The sequence below is a fragment of the Trichosurus vulpecula genome, chromosome 3 (assembly GCF_011100635.1).
Source record: "Trichosurus vulpecula isolate mTriVul1 chromosome 3, mTriVul1.pri, whole genome shotgun sequence".
Taxonomy (NCBI): domain Eukaryota; kingdom Metazoa; phylum Chordata; class Mammalia; order Diprotodontia; family Phalangeridae; genus Trichosurus; species Trichosurus vulpecula.
In genome coordinates this window covers 436,132,168-436,143,596 of record NC_050575.1, presented here as the reverse complement: position 1 = coordinate 436,143,596, position 11,429 = coordinate 436,132,168, and the positions used below count along the sequence as shown (strand labels likewise).

The 11,429-nt window shown below is 51.5% G+C and overlaps 1 long non-coding RNA gene across 1 annotated transcript; it reads right to left on the bottom strand.

Annotated features, from left to right (window-relative positions):
• Positions 1-7,025: 7,025 nt before the first annotated feature.
• On the bottom strand, positions 7,026-8,115 carry LOC118844734. The gene is made up of 2 exons (XR_005009978.1): positions 7,474-8,115; positions 7,026-7,131 (listed from the first exon to the last, which is right to left on the bottom strand). It is a non-coding gene; the product is annotated as an uncharacterized LOC118844734 (long non-coding RNA).
• Between the last annotated feature and the right edge of the window lie 3,314 nt (positions 8,116-11,429).

Sequence of the window (11,429 nt, the reverse complement as noted above, 5' to 3'; positions counted from 1 at the left end):
GGTGGCAAAATCAGGAATGTGAGATTTACAGCAGAGGGGAGCAGAGAAGCAAAGGACTACAAGTCCAGAACAAGACATATTTTCAGAAAAAGCCAACATGGATTTTTTTTTGCTTGACTATGCTTTTTTGTCCAAAGGATGAGGTGGTGGTTGTGATTTTTTTTTCTCCAAATTTGGGGGTGTGAGAATTATGTGGGAAAGGGAGTTAGTAATCATGATGGCAAAAACCAAGGAAGAAAAGAGTATAATTGACACAGTTTTTTAAAAGACCAGAATGCTTTGAGAGTTCTTTAGGGGAATTTCTCCTCAGAGCATGGGAATCTCTTTGGATTTACCAAACAGCTTGGGAAAGGGGAATGAAAAACCATGTGAGTGGTCCCCATGCTCAGGCAGTTTACAGTCTTATAGAAGTCCAGAATACTGAAATTAGTGCAGGATTTCGAGTAAAGAGACTGGGGTTCAGATTTCCCATCTTATCCTTACCACATTTTACTAGGACTTTCCTGTCTGGAAATTGGGGGTTCAATTCAATTCAGTGAGCTTTTATTAAACACCTACTAGCCAGGCACCCCTGGACCTACAAAGACAGAACTGAAATAAGCTTTGTCCTTAAAGAGTGTAAATTATACTAGGAGCAAGCAACTTGTATGCAGATAAATTAATTTAAAAATACAAATGAAGTAGTTTTGTTATTTGAAGCAGGGAGCCCTGATAACTTGGGGCAGGGGATCAGTAAAGGCCTTATGTAGTAGCTGAGTTGTGAAGAGACTGGGCTGAGAGTTGGAGGTGAGAAGGCAGGGCAACTAGGTGGCACCATAGTGCATGGAGTGCCAGAAAAACTCATCTTCCTGAGTTCAAATACTGCACTAGCTGTGTGACCTTGGGCAAGTCACTTAACCCTATTTCCCTCAGTTTCCTTATCTGTAAAATGAGGTGGAGAAGGACATGGCAAACCATTCCAATATCTTTGCCAAGAAAACCCTAAAAGGGGTCACAAAGAGTACGACATGGGGCCGGATCTGGTGGGGGGATTCGGGGAGAGTTTGGGGGGGTTCCCAGAGACTGTATCCCATCAGGTTTGGTGGGGGTGCCCAGAGACTGTGCCCTCATCAATTGCATTCACTGGGCTTCCTTTAGAGGTGATGGGTTCCCTCTGGAGGTCTTCAAGCAAAGATTGGATAATCATTTGCCCACGTTATAGAAGTCTTTCCTTTAGGATTAGATGGATGCCAAGTTCCCCTCCAACTCTCATTCTGTGATTCTGTGGGTCCTCATTTGTAAAGTGGGGATAATACCATCAGTCCTGCCTGCTCCCAGGGTTATAAATGTAAAACATCATATTAAAAAAAAAACAAAAACAAAAAGCACGACATGACTGAAAAAGGACTCAACAACAACATGGAGATCGTATCAGGTATGGGTGATAGCCCATGCAAAGTCCTGAAAGTGGGAGATAGAATAAAGTCAATATGGAACAGCAGCAAATAGGCTAGAGTGTGTGTGCGTGTGCGTGTGTGTGTGTGTGTGTGTGTGTGTGTGTGTGTGTGTGTGTAGGAAGATGGGGGACAAGAATACTTGCATTACTGAGGAAGGGAAGGAAGCCTTTCCGGACCTTAATTTCTTCTTCTGCAAGATGGAAGGGTTGGACACTGACATTCTACGAGGGGTGAGCCTGCCTCCCCAAGGCAGGCAGTACAGGAGTCCCAACCCACCCCCCACACTCCCATGTCTCACAAGCTCCGGACCAAATGACCTTGAAGCAGGAATAGCATCCTTAAAGGGGGGCCCATCACTGTGCCTGACAGAAATGAATAACCATTGGCTCCCAGGCTGGTGACGCCTCAGACCAAAAGCCAGTGAAATCGGAGATTTTGAAAAGCCACGAATTCAGCAGTTACTGTAGTTTCTTTCTTCCTTGGTTTCTTCTGGTTAGGTCTCTGGGAAGATGCCGAGTTCCAGCCAGGCATGGTGGGAGGGAGGAATTTTTTTTTTCCTTTTTCCTTTTTTCTTTCTTTTTCTTATGCTCAGTACAAGCAAATTGATTAAATAAAGGCAGAGCGTGATTGCCAGGAAATTGCCAATTCAGACTGCTGGGAGGTGACAGCTGGGGACTGAATGCTGTTCTTCCAAGCTACCCCCTTCTCCATCACACAGGCTGAGAGCAGGATGCTGGGGGGAGGGGGGAGGAGGGGAGGAGGAAGCCTCCAGCCAGATCCCCCTATCCTCAAATAACTCACCCCCAGCCTGAGCTGAGGGCATCCAAAATCTAGAATGGTCCCAGCATGGAAGGACCTTGGAGGTGATCATTATCATCGTCTCACATTTACATAGCATTTTAAGGTTTGCAAAGCACTTTATAAACACCATCTCATTTGATTATCATGATAACTCTCTTGTGAGAATGGACGGAGAGCAGAAGTTGCAACAGTAGCTACTGCCTCTGTGTCTTCTTTCACTCTCATCATCCTGAAAGGGTGACCACCATTGTGCCCATTTCATGAATGACAAAACTGAGTATCAGAGAAGGGAAGTTACTTTCTCAGGGTGACACAGCTTGTAAGTGACAGCGGTGAGGTTAGAACTCAGGACTTCTAACTCCAAACTCTGTGCTGTGATAGAAGCCTCCCCTATAGTCCAGCCCCCTCACCTTGCCCACGAGGAGGCAGCTGGGTGGTGGATGGAGTGCTGCGGCTGGAATAGGGAAGACGACAAATCCAGCCTCAGTCATTTACTGTCTGTGTGACCCTGGGCAAGTCGTTTGCCCTCTGTTTGTACCCCTTTCCTCAACTGTAAAGTGGGAGTCATGATAACACCCTCCAGCATTGTTGGGTAGATCAAAAGGGATCCCATTTGTAAAGCACTTTGCAAACCATGAAACACTTTCTAAATGCCATTTTGCTTTCCTGTGCCTAGCATTTGTCTGGCACGTTATTACTGAATTAAACTGAATTGAATCAAATCACGTTTGGGGGCACTTTGACTACAGGGTTACAGGCTTCCCCTCGGTTTTGTAATGTGTGTGTGTGTGTCTCAAGAGTATGAACTCTTCAAGGATGAGGATTTTGTGTTCTCTCCTTCCCCGTATGGGAAGCCCCCGGACAGGAACTATCTTAATTAATCTTTGCGCCCCTCCTCAGGCTTAGACTGTTCTCTGCACCTAACAAAGGCTGAAGCGCTTTGACTTCAATTTGCAGCTATGGAAACTGAGGCTCCAAAAAGTAAAACGATTTGTGATTTAACGTGAAAGCCGGGACAAGAACCGGGACTCCCCCAACCCCAAGCTTCCCTCTCGTCCCTTTCTGGTCGATCCACGTCCATCGATGTGATCTAGGGAAAAGAGGACCGAGCTCAGAGTCAGAGGACTTGGGTTTGGGTCTGACACTTCGCAGCCGTGTGATCTCGGACGCATCACAACTCCACCGAGCCCGAGTCCTTCTTTGTTAGATGGAATAATGTTTGCATTTCTCCGCATTGCTTCTGGGACGAAAGGCCACTGAAAACCTTAAAGCAGCTTAGAATTTGCAACGAGCTTTACATGCAGCAGCTCTATGGGGCTGATTATGTACAGGTGTTATTATTCTACAGGAAGGAAACTGAGTCCTGGAGAGGTGAAGCGGGTCCCCCAGAGTTACATGGCTGGTGTTAGGGATGGGATTTAGATCCGTGTCTTCCCGAGTCCAGCTCCAGTGCCCTACCCGCTAAGCCTTGTTTCCTGTAAGTGGAAATCGGAGTTATTATTGCTAGATTATGGGATACCGAAGGAAGGTGAGAATGGGAAGGGACGGTGTGGGGACCTGCGCGTGCTGGAGCCAGCTTGAGCCAGGGAGAGCCGATTGTTAAATTTTCAGTGTGAGCGTATACACTTTGGATATTCAAACTACCAATCAGGGCTTGATTTAGTCTGTGGATTGTTGGAGGAAGAAAGCAAGGAAAAAACAATGCAGATTAAACTTTCAAAATGTGCTGTGCTTATACTACCCACCAAAAGCTGGTTGTTAAACATTTACCAGCACACCGCTGACTGGAACTCAGCCTTGCCATGAAAAGATGTCAGTTGTCTAGAGCAGTCAGGAACAGAGCTGAGAGGGTTCCCTGTAGGAGGAAATTAGCTGGGGCGGGGGTGGGGGGGTGCTGTGCCGGGAAGATCACGTGATTCAGATATCAGGCGGCTTTTTTTTTTTTTCAGACCAGATCTTCCTCGTCCTCCCAGGGGAAGTCACTCAGTTGTGAGACTATCTGCCAGTGGACAACCTTTACGGAGAATGCTCTTCATGTGGGGCGCTCTGAAGAAGCTGGGGAGGAGAGGGGAGGTCACGGTTCCTCGCTTTCTAATGGACGATTCATGATCCTTGTCCTCAGGAAGTCCATGGGGGGAAGGAATCAGAGAGCTAGAGGGTTTAGACTTAGAAAGAAACTGAGAAACTGGTCCGGTCCTTCTCATTTTGGAGACAGAGAAACTGAGGGTTTCGACTGAAGTACGAAGGAGAAAAGAATGGATAGAAAGTCAGCTTTAATCCAGTCTCTGACACTAATTCCCTATTCAGCTTTGGGCAAGCTGCTTGGGGTCAAGAGGTGTCCCGGTGGATCGAGTGCTGGGCCCGAGGTCAGGAAGACCTGAGTTCAAATGTGACCTCCGACACTTCCTAGTTGTGTGACCCTGGCCAAGTCACTTACACGCCGCCTGCCTAAGTTTCCTTAGCTACAAAATGGGGATTATGCTAACACCTACGGGGGGGAGGGGGCTGTTGTGAGGATCATATTCGTAAAGTGAAGCACAGCGCCTGGCACACAGTAGGCGCTTAATAAATGCTTGCTCCCTGGCCCCTTCCCTTCCCTGGGTCACCCATCTGTAGGGTGAGGAGACTGGAAGAACTAGTAAAGTCACTTCCAGCTCTAAGCGCGCCCACATTGTTGGGTCTTCCGCAAGGTCTGGATGGATGGCGCAACACCCCAGAGCCACAGAAACACAGAAATGTGTGACCGGAGAAGGCAAGGATCCAGGAAGGCAGCGAGGGACAGAAGTGGACAGCCGTGGGGCTCGCAGAATGGCGGAAAACTTAAGGAAGTCGTGCAGCACGTGAGGTAGCACCCCCCCCTCCCCCGCCCCGTAGAATGATGATCCGGAGCACCGCAGGCTGCGATCTGCACCAACGGAGGGAATCCTCACATGCTGGAAGAGAAGGGGAGGATTCCGCAGGCTCATAGCAAGTCTTGACGATCCATTTCACAAGATCCACAAGGCACCAAGGGACAGGATAGGCCGGGGTGATCGGCTCGGTGCAGGCCATCTCCACTGCTAGGGAAATAGGTCTGAGCCCACAGTCCAGGGGTGGAGGGAGGAGGGCCTAGTAGAGGGAGGGTCAGAAGTGTTTGGAAGGATGACAGGAAGCAGCCTATGTTAGGGATCCTTCGCCTCTCACCCTGAGCCACTTGATTGCCTCTATCCCTGGATTTCCACAGCCTTGTGGTTTGGAACTGTAATTTCTGTGCCAAATAAACCGAATCCTTCACCTTAGAGTAATGGAAAGAGACCCAGAAATAGGGGAGACCTGTCGTCAGTCCCAGCTCAGTCTCCTCCCTCAGGGCCTTGGTTTCTGATCTCTAAATTAAGGTTTATGATACAAACCTGAAAGGGTTGCTTTAAGGATCAAAGGATAGAAGTAAATGTCACTTACTATCACTTCCGATCACTCAGATGATCCTCAAAGGTCCTTTACAACTCTTCCATATTGCTCACTAGTGATAAGGGCTGCAGGGGTGGGGAACCTTCAGCCTCAAGGCTACATGAGGCCTTCTAAATCCTTAAGTGGGGCCTTTTGGGTTCAGTCAGAAGGTTGCACTTAAGGATTTAGAAGACAACACTCCCCCCCCCTGCCCCCACATGGCCTTAAGGCTAAAGGGTCCCACCTTAGGGAATGCATAAGGTTGGATCTAACTATTATTCTCTAACTCAACGCTCAGGGGCAATTTGTGCCCCCCCCCCCCAACCTTAGTAAGAATAACAGCTGACCTTGACAAAACAGCGAACCTGTAAGGTAGGTGCGTAGATAGGTAGGTATCATTGGCCCACATTGTAGATGAGAAGACTGCGGCCCAGAGAGGGGGAAACCCAAGGCACCACAACATAGCAAACAGCGGAACCAGGCTTGGTCCTCAACTCCAAACCCTGCGTTCTTTCCTCCAGTGACTTTGGGTGGGCTGTTGGAATCCTGGCACTTTAGTCTTGACTTGCTCTCCCTGGCCTATCATGAGGCATGAGTCTGACTGGGCAAATGTATATATATTCAACCTTTGGACCAACAAGACATGAAGGGGCTGGAGTAAAAAGAGGTGGAGAGCCAGACAGGTTATTAATTATGCTCAAGCATGGTCTGGTGTTGAGCGGTACCCACAGAAAGGGGGGATAAGCTTTTGACTAGATGGCACTCCAGCGTTCTCAGCTGGGTCAGGTCCTGCCCATCACACTCGCCAGCTGTTACATCTTTATTAATTCAACAAATATTTATTATATGTCTCTGATGTGCCAGGTACTGGAGATAAGGAAAACCAAAAATGAGGTCATCTCTGTCCTTGAATTTACAGATATGAGGTCGTGTGTGGAGGGGGAAACGTTAGGGCTTCAGTATTATCAAGGAGATGGCATCTGGGCTAAGCCTTGAAAGGAGACTCATCTAAATTGGAAACACAGGCAGTTTCTGGGTACATGGTGATCAGAGCCACAGGATTCCAAATGGCTTTGATGACGGTGGCAGAGAATAGCAGGTTATAATAACAACTGAGTCGGACTTCCTTCCTCTTTTGGCCCTCCCTCCCTCCTAGCTGCAAAGTTCAAACAAAGATGGGAGCCACGTATTGCTCAGGAGCTCTTTGTTAGGGGCATCACATTGGATGTGTTTCATCGTTCTGGAACACGGTGACCGAAGGGAGGGCTTCTTTTGAAAAGGGGATCCTTGCCTCCAAGGACCAACGGCTCAAGAAAAAATAAGGCAAAGAGGCGATGGACATGGTATCGAGGTGGAAGAAGCCATGTGTGTATGGTATTTTATTGGTAGAAATAACGCACTGAGTGGTTTACCTCGGGAACAGTCTTTTTGAGCAAGACCACTGAGGACAAGATGTGGCTGGGTCCTCCTGAAAGATAATAACAAAGATAGCAGCGATAGAATTATGGACATTTTCCAAAGCACTTTGTATACATTCTTACCTTAAAACCCTGTAGGTACTGCAGGTATTATCACCCCCATTTTACAGATGGGGAAACTGAGACCTAGCAAGGCTAAGCAACTTGCTCAGGGCCTCACAGTTAGTAACAAATAACATTTAATTAAAATTTAAAACAATAAAATATAAGAGGGTCCTAAGCGTTCCTGATTCCAAATCCAGCATGCTATCCACTACACAGCCACCCCCTCCCCCATCCAAGCTGCCAGCCTGCATCCAGTCCTGAGGAAGGAGCGGAGAAAAGGGAAGCACCTTTAGGTGCTGGCCAGAACGTCCTAGGCAAGAGGCTGGCCCTCAGGCAGAGTTCTTCCTCCTGCTCATCTCTGCAGCCTGGAGCACCCACCGGGAAGCTGGGACCATCGCCAGCGGAACCGTGCCTGTCGCACCACCTGGAGACGTCTTTCCCAGCCAGCCTTTAGAGCCGGGTTTACATGAAGTCTGTGCTCGGATTTCAGGGGGGTTATGAATTTGGTTTTTAGAAATATTTTGATAATTCTTTCCATACAGTTGATTTCCTTCGTCCTCCTACAGATTTTACTTCATGCATTTTAAAACATGACTATGAGAATGGGTTCACAGGCTTCCCCACTGCTAAAGGGGGTCTAGTAACACAGGTTGGGAATCTTAACTTTTAGAGTCTGAGGCCAGAACCCTGGAAAAACGGTAGAGCCACATTCCCTAGCCCCTCCCTCACCATCCAAAGGCTTTGTAGTCCATGGCAGTTTAGAGCAAGAAGCACAGGGTTTGGAGCTGGGGCCTGGCCTCCAATCCCACCCTGCGGCTTATCCCAGAATCTCAGAATTGAAAGGGACCGCTGCAGAAGCCACTCACTTGAGGTTTCTCCTGCTCGCCTGCTTCGGGTTTCTCTTGGCCTGAAGAACTTTACGAACCCCAATTCTGTCCAGGACTGGTGTGACAGTCTGGCTTGAAGGCAGAGGGCTGGACCGAATGACCTCTGATCCCTTTCAAACCAGTCACAGAAACTCAGAGTTGGAAGGAACCTCAGAGGCCACCCAGTCCAGCCAACACTGATGCACCTGAGCAGCAGCCATCCAGTATCTGCTTGAAGACTTCCAGGAAGGACTCCCAAAGCAACCCATTTCACTTTTAGATAACTCACTGCTAACCCTAGGTCACACCTTAATCTGCCTCTTTGTAATTTCCACCCTTGACTCTGGGGATGAGCAGAAGTCCTTTTCTCTTCTCCTCATCATGGCCTGTCATATATCTGAAGATAGCTATGATGTGCCCCACCCCCCCCAATGCCTTCTGCTGGTCAGGCTGAACATTTCTAGCTCCTCCTTGATGAATGAATTCGTCTATCTTCATTAGGCATCCAGGCCCTACATCACCTTCCTACATATTCAGCCTCCCACCCTTAGTGTAACCCACCCCTGGGGCAAGGATTACTCACATAGAGTGCAGTTAGGTGCCAGTAACAATGTAGGTGGCCCTCCCTTCCAAATACCTCTCACTACCACCCTCTCCCAGTCCCTGAAATGCACCATTTTAGATTCATTTCTCTGTGTTAAGCACTGCCTTCCCCAGGGTCTTCTTATGAAATGCAACCATGCACCAGTGGGGAACATTCCACGAATAACAAAGAGTGAGTGAGTTCATCAGACCTCTTCTTGCAGAGAGAGAGGCTGGGGAGAGCTGTGAGGGCCATGTGCTCCTGAAGGAAGGGAAGAAGGATCCTGAAGGATCATGGGATCATAGATTTAGCCCTGGGAGGGGCCTTTGAGGCCATCAAGTCCACCCTCCACACTCCACCACTGTGTCAGGTCCACAGCTAAGTCTAGGCTGGAAAGAGCCTTGGATTAGGAATCAGAGGTCCTGGGTTCAAATCCCAGCTCTGCCTAATACCTGGGCAAGTCACACCCTCTCTGGTCTTGGCCCAGATGATCCTTACCATGCCTCCCAGATCTAAATCTAAGATCCTTCTCGAAGACGACTGGAGGTGGAGAAAAGGGGAACCAGAGAACAAGATTCTTTCCATTTTTACAGGATTGAAGGATTTAGAGCAGGAAGGACAGTTGAGGAAATTGAGGCCCAAGGTCACACAGGTAATAGGACCGAGACAGGATGTGGACCAATCCAGAACCTTTCCGACAGCTGTGAATTGCTGAGGACCAGAATGATGTAGAGAGGAGGCTCAGGACGCTGGCCTGGTGGTGTGAGGACAGACCTAAGGGCAGGGTCCCACCTTGGCGCTGCCCTTAACTCCAGGAATGTCCCTGGGCCAGTCATTTCCTCCCTGTCCTCCAGCAGCCCTGGAACGCCCCTAGAGGGCATGGCCCTTGGGAGCCCACGCACACATAAGTCGCACCTCCAGAACCTGCATTCTATGAATCTGGGGTGGGGTCCTCCCTCCCCCACGATGGCCAGGGCCCTGGGGCCAGACTGCAGACGACTCCTTCCACCTCCCACCTCCATCCTTAAGCCTGATGGAAATACTTTAGAATCTCAGAATACTGGCACGGAGCGCCCAGCCCCAAAGGGCGACAGGCGTCGGAGGAGGTGACAGCGAATGGCCAACGCTCTTGCCTCCAGTTTCTGGGTTACGTAAGGAAGGCCTCCTCCACTCCTTCGCTGGGGACAACAATGAGTTAACTGCGTGCGTCACCAGTGGCGTCACCAGTTACCAAGGAGGCTTGGCATCTGGTTTTTGCAGCCCCCAGGACCCCAGGGATGGACGCCCTGGGGAGCCACAGATGGAGAGTCCTAGGTCGGGAGGGCCCCTCCCCCCCTCCGCTGGACCCCCTCCTCTCTCCAGAGGCCTCTGATTTCCCAAGTCTTCCCCCTCCATCCCCCGCCCTGGCCAATGTAACTTACCATCTGCAGGAGCCCCCTCCGGGCTCGGACCCAAGCCCCTTCCCAGACCCCCATGGAGAAAGCGGCAGGAGGGTGGGGGTGGGGCGGGAGACCCCTCCCGCAGAAATCCAAGCCGAGGAAGCCGGCGGGGGTGGGGGGAGGAGGGTGCTGCAGCCGGACGGCGAGGCAGGGGGAGCCCCCGGCCCGAGATGGAGGGGAGGCAGGGCGCGGGCCAGGCGCCGATGGCCCACGAGGCAGAGCCCGCACCGGAGCACAGGCAGCGAGATGCCGATGCAGAGGCAGCCGCGAGAGAAAGGGGAGGCGAACGCAGGAGAGCTGGACAGAGGGGGCGGAGGCAGCGCTTGACTGCGGGCCAGGGGCGGGGGGCGCCCGTCACTCAGCCGGGCAGCCCCGCTCATTGGCCCGGCCGGCGCCCGCCTCCGGCCCGCGGGGAGCGGGGGAGGCCCCGGCCCCGCCCCGCCCCGCCCCGCCCGGCCCCGCATCCAGGGAGAGCGCAGCCTCCCGCAGTGCGGGCCGGCCTCGCTTTGAGCAGCCTGGTCGGGACCGCCGCGGGGGCCTGGCCCAGCCTCTCCCAGGGACCCTGCGGGGGAAGTCCTTTGTAACGCGGACCGCACCCAGGCCCCCTCCCCCTTTAGCCCGGCCACCCACCAGCTCCAGGAATCCAGCCCCGCCCCCAACCTTCGGTGGAGCCCGGGTCAGGAGTGGACACTGTCCGGCCTGCGAAGGGCAAGGTGGAGAGATGCGGGGGCTGCCGCCCGCCCCCTCTTCCCTGGCGCGGGGACAGCGCCTAAATCGAGCCCCTTCCCACGCCCAAAAGAAACACTCGTGGCCTTCCCGGAGGTCTGGGGCCCGGGCCTGGACCCTGCCGGGCTCAGCTTCTTCGGGGACATTCCCAGGGCGAGAACGGGAAGCTTCTAGGCTGGATGGGCCGTGCATGGCTATGGAGATGGAGGGGGTGCTTAGGGGTGGGGATGAGTCTGAAGGGGGTGAAGGAGGAAGCAGACATAGAATGCCTACTACGCACCAGCACTGCGCCAGGGGCTCCGCAAATAAACGGGGTGGGGCGACATCAGAGATGGAAGACAGCTCAAGTCTTGGATCCTGTCCAGACTCTCCAGCTTGGATGAGGGACCCGAGGCACAGAGAACTTGCACAAGGTCGTACTAGGAGAGTGTAACAATGCGGGGCTCGAGCCCAGGCTGGCTGACTCCAAACCCAGTGGCTTCCACTTAATTTCTACTCCCCTTGGGGTACAGGGAAGCACCAGTCACAGTGGGAAGGGCTGTTCTGGGGACCTTGTTCAAGTCACCGCACCACTGTGCCTCAGTTTCCGCATTTGTAAAATGGGAAGGCTAGCCCAGATCGTCTGTGAC